Source organism: Echinops telfairi, unplaced genomic scaffold, assembly GCF_000313985.2.
Source record: "Echinops telfairi isolate 266 unplaced genomic scaffold, ASM31398v2 ScPeMD7_31;HRSCAF=116, whole genome shotgun sequence".
In the NCBI taxonomy this organism is placed as follows: domain Eukaryota; kingdom Metazoa; phylum Chordata; class Mammalia; order Afrosoricida; family Tenrecidae; genus Echinops; species Echinops telfairi.
The window spans coordinates 10,218,379-10,226,521 of NW_022103928.1; positions in this window are offsets into that span (position 1 = coordinate 10,218,379).

Genomic DNA, 8,143 nt, shown 5'->3' on the forward strand with positions numbered 1-8,143 from the left:
AGAGAGAGAGAGAGAGAGAGAGAGAGAGAGAGAGAGAGACCTGCTTCCAGAGAGCCATTTATCTAGGTGGCACCTCCAAATGAGGTCATCAAGCTGTGACCTGATTAGCAGCCTAAACTCTATTCATATCTTCTACGAGTGCCACGTTGGCACAAAAACCTAATTATCACATATGTAATGATGTGATTTGGCAGTTATATAATGGTGTAGTTATCCTACATTTGGTGATCTGATGTGGCCATCCATTTTTACATAATGCTGATTTTCACACAATGACCTACTCTTTGAAACTTAGCAAGGTTGATAAGTAAAGAATGTTGTATATAATCCTTATTATTGACGTACTCAGCCAGCTGCGACAGTGTTGGTGGTGACTCATGGAGACTCCATTGTTGTATCAGTATAGGACTGTACTCTATAAGGTTTCCAATGGCTGAATTTCCAGAAATAGATCACCAGGCTTTACCTTTGAGATGTTGCTTGATAGACTCAAGCCTCCAACCTTTTGTTAGCAATTGAATATGTTAAATGTTTGTACCACCCAATTTTCTATTTTGGCATTTATTGCCATAAGGCAATTCTGGAGCATGATAATCTCATGTGTTATGGATTAAAACGGATCCATAAGATTTTCTTGACTGTAATCTGTACAGAAGCAACTCTCTAGGTCTTTTGTGCCATGGCACCTCTGCAAGGGCTCACAAGGCCAACCTCTTGCACCACTCAGATTTAGGAAAGTTTCTTCTAGAAAATACCAAGAGTAATTCCCAAGAGTAAACAAAGATGGCCCTACTGTTGAATTCCAAGGTCTCAGTGGGGGACAATGCATGCCTTGGGTAGTCCAGTGGGAATGGAAATGCTAACGGAAATGTTGCAGTGCTGTGCTGTGTTCAAAGAAGATGGCCTTCAAAACTGGGCGAGTTCATGGTCAGGAAATTCCAGACAGTCGGCTGCTGCTTCTCACACCAGGACATTGCAGCCTTAGTCCTAGAGAGTAGTTCAGTTCCTTTCATCTGTTACAGTTGTGTGTAAGGTAAAGTCTGGTTCTCCTAATGGGAGTTCCAAATTGGATCCTTGCAGTGTGGCCAACCAAGGAAATTGTATACCTCAAAAGGATAGAGTCCAAAGTTCTGGTTGTCTATAGTGCACAGCCTGGGTCAGCACAGCTGAATTAAAACTAGGTCCAAATGCCCAGTTAGGAGCATGATATTGCCCTTATTCTCCCACCAAGAGTCTATACAGTTGATGCTGAGGGTTTTCCCAATGACAGGCTACCCCACCTAGTCTACCCACCAACAGAAGTGTGATCACCTTCTTTGAGACAGACATGTCCTCCCTTCCACCACCACCCCATGTTTTGACTTGATTTCCAGAAAGTTTTACTCTTCACTCTTGCAGGAGTGTCTGTTGGTTTGGAATGACCAAAGAACAATGTTATGTGACAGGAATTTACTAGTCTTCTTCCTGTATGGGAAAATGACCTGATCACGGGAAATTGACCCCGGCGAGGTATGTCCTGCTCTGTCAACATCTTTTTTTTCCTCTTTACAAATAGAGTAGTATATGGTTGATTAGCACTAGATAGGCGCATTTCCTTGCTGCTTGGGAGGCCAGACTAGGTTGGATGACCTGAGGACAGCACCCTGCCTTTCGTGTTGGTGTTTATTATGACAGTAGTGGACTCAGACGGTGTTCGTCCTTCAGTGATTGGCTCAGCTCACTCCTGCTGGGTCGGTTTTAACTGCCATGCTCTCGGTTAGTAAGACCCCTTTTAACTGGTCGCACCACCGGGACTCCGTGGATGTGTTCCCCTGTTCTCCTAGGAGTGTGCGTTGTGAACCCCCAGAACGAGGAGAGAATAAACCTTTTAAGGAGCTGCGGTTTTGTGATATGCAGAATTGGAATAAATATCGTCTTTGCCTTTGGGGGGTTTAAGTGTTTTAATAGGTAATATTATGTTTGTGGTAAAGTCAGGGTTCAAAAAGATATTCAGCGAAATGGCAGTCACCCTTTCAACTTTACCTCTGAGGCACTGTCTTGATTTAAAATTCTGAGATAATCCATGCGGATACAAGCATGTGCATATTGTGTGTATATCTAAGTATATGTGTGTACATGCATGTTTCACTTTTTGAGACTATACTTGTTAAAGAAAATTCCCTCCATCCCATTTAAAGTTAACTCTGATTTCTTCACAGAAATGAAAAACTGGTGTTAATAACAGTGCCGGGAAGAAATTAAATATTTAAATAAGCCATAACTATGCTATAGAAGGCAGGCACACAAACTTAATAAACCACGCCAAGTTGCCTCTTGGCCTGTCAATGGAATGACAGCTAGTCCTTTCAAATTCCCCTTTGGGAATTCCCCTACCAGTCTGTACCGTCTGTAAAGTGATTGAAATGGTGCTGTGCCGAGCACATCTTTTTGGTGTTGTGCTGGCTCCTTGGTTTTACACAGCTTTGTTCTGCCAGGTAAAACTTTTGAACTCCAGTTGACTTAATGAGCAGATTTTTTCTTTCAACATACCATATCCATTATTCTGAACCTTGCCCTTTTACTTGAAAATATGTATTAGAGCTTTTTCCATTTCAGTAGCTAGAAAGCGCTGATGTTTGCTTTAATACCAATGTGATTCTGTTGTGGATATGTCGTACTGTGCTTAACTGATGGACTTACTTCTAATATTTTGCTACTACAAACAGTCCTGCAATGGGTATTTGTTGACATTTGTCTTTGTCACCATGTTATTTCTTTCATCAGCCTTTGACAAAAGCCAAGGGCATAATAATAAGATACAACTTTTCAAGTCAAGGCTGGCCCAAGTTGGAAGGCTTCTGATACAGAAGCCTCTTGTGCCCAGTCTAGCTTGATACAGAGATAAAAGAATTTAGACGTCAAGAGAATTAGAGACTTGATTATATACATATGATCAAACATTGCTTAAAACAGATAAAAAAGCCCACTATAGATTTTCCCAGAGATAAATAAAAACAAGGTTAAAAAAATATAATTGTTTTTTTCTGGGGAGTAAGAAGTCAAATGATAATAATATGTATGCTCAAAATAATGATGGCAACATATGAACAAATGTGCTTGACACGATGGATGGATGAATCGGTTGTGATAAGAGCTGTATGAGTCTCCAATAAAAAGATAAAAATATATGTACGCTCCTACTCATGGCAAAATGAAACTTAAGAAGTGAAACCTATAAGAATAGATATCTCCTCCATGAATATTCTTTGATTCTTCACTATAAACTTAATGCAAGTTATTTTATTAACTCTGGTTCATAAACACTATATGTATGGCATTTAACTTCTACCAAATCATATTTAATTGACTCTAAGACTTAAATCTTTTTCTTAACCTTGCTGAAAATATTTCAACCCTTTCTTTTTTATCTACTGAAGGGGAAAATAAATGAAAGTGGAATTTTTATATAACAAGTTAATAAAAAGAGATTTTTTTTTTAAATGATGTCGACTTGGACTTCAACTCTCAAAGCTATAGGAAAAAACCCCATTTGTGCTTTGTTAAGTAGCTTTATTGATGTTGTTTCCCATATTTTCATAGGTTTTATTAATAAGGTTCAATTACAGATTAAGTGGGACAAATTTTCATGGGGCCAAATTATTAATGGGGCAAAAGGTAACTTAAGTGTACTTGATATTAATTGGTTCATTTAGAGGAGCCCTGGCAGAATAGTGGTTATCTGGTGGGCTTTTATATGCATGGTTGCCAGTTCAAAACCACCAGCAGCTCCAAGGGAGGAAGAATGGGCTTTCTACTCCATAAACAGTCACAGTCTCAGAAACCCACCGGGGTCGCTGTCAGCATTGGCTTGATGACAGCACGTTTGGTGGAGTTTGGTGCCCTTTTGGAATAATGCAGAGCAATACACTGGAGGCATTGACCACCATGAAGTGCCACCCCCTGGTCCTCATCAATAAAGCATCAATAAAGGGCGTCTACAGGCCTGTCGAGAGCAACTTGAACAAAGGAGCCCCAGAAACATAGGTCTAATCTGTGACACCAGTCCTGGGTTCCTAACCATGGTCACCTGGCCATTGACAGTTGACCTCTGGGGCAAGATGTCAACATCCAGTCCTGGACAACTTCAGAGAACTTAAACAGTGAGACAATGGGTGCTTATTGCCACCACACACCTTCCCCTTGGTCACAGAGGGAGAACTTGCATGTTGCTGTGATGCTGGAAGCCTGCCACGCTATATTTCAAATAGCAACAGGTTTCAGTGACGCTCGGGGCTCAACACAGCCTAGGAAGAACGGCTGTTGATTTACCTCTGGAAATCAGTCGGTGAAGCCCCCGTGGATCCCAGCAGAGCAGCATTTGACTTGTGCCCTGTGGACGTGTCATCAGGAAGGATCAGTCACTGGAGGAGGACATCATGTTCAGTGAAGAGGGCCGTCCAGTAAGGGCAAGGGAAAGGCTTGGTGGGATGCCTCGGCACAGTAGCTGCAACCTGCCCCGGGCTGTGAGGATGAACTGGACCTGTCCAATGCTTTGTTCCGTTGTGGATCAGCTCACCATGAGTTGGAGTCAGTGGGTAGCAGCTAACAACAGCAACATGACTGAGCATTTACCGGGTGCCAGGACCTGTGATAGATGTTTCAAGTCCATACAAAGCAGGAATGCTGGTACTCTAAACCAACACGAGACGACATTCGGAGGTTAAGCAAGTGGTCCAAGCTCACGTGGCAAAGTACCTCCACCAGGATGCAAGCACTGGTCTTGCAAACTGTCACTTCTGCATGTGGTCATACCACGTGCGGTGTCGACTCTCGAAATGGGCAGCATGGCATCAGAGAGGAGGAAGTCGTAATTGCCATGTCCAGCCTCCTGCCAGGGCAGGATGTAATTGCAGCGCTAAGTCCGGAGTCTAGGATAAGCTGATCCTACACTTGTTCTTGGCAGGCAGAAACTACTTGGGACATGTGGGGAGTAGGTAGGAGGAGGCAGAGGAGGGGGTTTAGGTCCATGGATCCTTCTGTAGCCAGGCTTTCATCCCCTTTTGCTTGAGGATGAAAACACTTCCTGCATGACTGTGCTCAATATGTAGTGGTCTTTCAAATACGATACCAGTGTTCAAGCATTTAGACCCAGAGCCAGAGTTACGATGCTATGAGTTGCTGTGTTGTGCCTGAACTTGGTCAAAGCCCTGTGAAGTGGACTGGAGGCCTGCACTTCAGCTCTTTGGGCGTGAGGGATGTCTCTCCTGGTCGAACAGGTAAATCACCAGGACCTCTTGACACTCTCCTTACAGACAGAGCTGTTTGCCAAACAGTCTTCTACAGGAAGGAACATCCATGGTAAGGCTTTGCATTGGTACCTGTAGCACTGTTTATCTTTGGGTAGGTCAGTGTTTTCTCCTGGCAGAAGGGAAGTCGCTGCTTCTTGAGAGATGGGCTAAGACAGTGCTTTTGTAAAGACTTTCATTCAAAACGGGTGTCATTTCCTTTCTTTTGATTCTCTCGTTACCTCTTTTATCTGGAAAGAAACGAGTGGGGGAAATGCTTTTGCTTTTTTTTTTTTCTCTTGTTCTTTTCTATCCTTTTTTTTTTTTTTTTTTAAGATTGAGGGGCTTGATGCTTTGCTAGGATGGAATACACAGCTATCAATCTGAGTGGGTGGTGCATGGACCACAACAGTTTCACAATACGCCTCGCTTCAGCCTCTCCTTTGTTTTCCCCAGAGCATCATCCTGTTGTCAGGGCAATGGCTAACTGGAAGCAGACGCCTCAGTGAAAGGAGGCCCGGCCTGGCTCTCCGATGCCCCTAGTTTGAGGTCTGCTGATAGGCTCTGCTCCTCTTTGATTTCCTTTCAGGAAAAGCTCATCCGAACCTGTGTCGGTTTTCTCTCGTCTGCTCATTGATCTTGCCTGTGACTGTAGCTTTACTGAAGCAAGTTGCTGGGCTGTAGATGAAGAGGGACCTATTTTCCTGAAATCAGTCAATCTCTTGGGGAGAGCTTTGAGGTGCAAGACTCATTTTTGAGTCAAATTTGAATCAGATTTTTACTCCTTTGGGGGATGAGTGCGGCCGCATGAGTGTAGAGTTTTTGGAGGGAAATAAGGTTCCATTTTTCTCCCATTACAAGGACAGGAGCTTGAAAATCTTATCTTGTGCTCCATTCTAAAAGACAGTTAATCAGCCAAGAACACTTTATTCTAGGCTGGAGTGGTAGAGTCCTGGCCAGTCCCCACACGCACAGCTAGCACCTGGGGACCGGTCTGGGTTTTTTGCGTCTTGCTATGATGCCAAACAGGTCAGCACAGCTTTCAGAGGAGGATTAGGAAGAAAGGCTTAATCTACCTTCAAGCCGGGCAATAAAAACCCTGTGAATCATAAGGGGTCTTGCATGGGAAAGACACAGAACTGGGTAACGTTTTATTCAGTTGAGATAAACGTTGCCATGATGCAAATAGGCTGAGTGGAAGGTAATGACTGTCTAGTGGCTGCCATAGCTGGAGAAGTCAGAGCTGCCTGTCTCTTGAGTTGAACCCTCAGGGGCGAGAAGGTAAAGGACTGGCAGCGAGACGGTATAGAACAGAGCTGGGAGCAAGCCTTCCCAGTCGAAGGGAACTGCAGTGCAAATGCAGGACGTGGGAACGAGCCTGGCAGTTGGAATGGAAGGGACTTTTAATCTGTGTGATGGAGGGAAGCAAGGTATTCTTTCAAAAGGAAGAAATGATGCAAAGATCTGAAAGTAGAAAGGAGACTGAAAACAGTAATGGGTGCTGTTGACTAGTGCTGAAAACTTCAGGTAGCACTTCCTGGGTGTATTTTGGTTAAATGACTTTATTGAGATATAATTTACATACCAACATCCCACCTAAAATGTAAAATGAAATGACTTTTAGGATGTTGACCGAGTTGGGTAGGCATCACCATAATCATATTGTTTTCATCACCCCCCAAAGAAAGCTTGCCCCATTTGTATTCACTTCCCATCCTTCCAACACCATCCCATATCCCGCTAGCCCTAGCTAACCACTCATCGGCTTTCTTCCTGTCTCGTTAGAATTGCCTGTTCTGAACCTTTCATATCCTGTTTTTGAGAAAGTACATGGTGTCATACTGATAGGATTTCTTTCTTTATTGTTTCTGTTCAGCCTTCCATTATTTGTATATACCACATTTTGTTTATCCATCCATCTATTGATGGACACTACGTTGTTTTTGCTCAGGAGCTATTATGAACAAAGGTACTATGAACACGTTTTTGCATGGACATGTGTTTTCATTTTTTCTTGAGTAGATCTAGGAATATAATTTCTGGGTCAGAGGGCAACTCTGTGTTTAGTATTTTGAGTAACTGGGTCTCAAAGTGGCTGTTCCATTTTGCATTCCCACCAGTAATGTCTGAGCATTCCATTTCCATATCCATGCTAGTATTTGTACTGTCTTTTTTTATTATAACCCTTCCAACCAAAGACTCAGGCAGTTGCTGCCTAGCTGATGCTAACTCCTGCACCCTGGGGTCTGGCAGAGTACAATTGAGTTCTGTAGGGTTTTCAATGGCTATTTTTCCGGAAGGGTTCTTGAGTCTTTCCTGTGTGGTCCCTCTGGGTGGACCCAAGCTGCCAACCTCCATAATCCTTCTAGTGAGGGCGAGGTGGCTCATTATGGTTTGATTTGCGTATGGAGTGCAGTTCTACTCTGCACACGTGGGTTGCCACGAGTAGGAATGGACGTGACAGCAATAACTAACAGAAACAACAATCACGAATGATGGTGTGTTAGATCGGGTTGACTAGAGAAATAAATCAAGCTACACTTATGTATGTATAAGGAAGAGCTTATACATACTTATTTAAGAACGAGCCCGTGATCTTCCTGCAGTTTGCATCACTGCATGTGTCTGTGTGAATCTGAAGGATTGTTGGACAACTGTTGGACTTATGGGCTAATATCGGACTTAAGGCCTTGATCTGGACTGGGCTGAGGTGTTTTCTTTCTTTTTTTTTTCTTTTTTGTGAGTGAGTGAGTGAGAGTGAGTGAGTGAGAGAGTGAGTGAGTGTGAGTGAGTGAGTGAGAGAGTGACAGTGAGTGAATTAGAGAGTGAGTGTGAGTGAGTGAGTGAGAGAGTGAGTGAATTAGAGAGTGAGTGAGTGA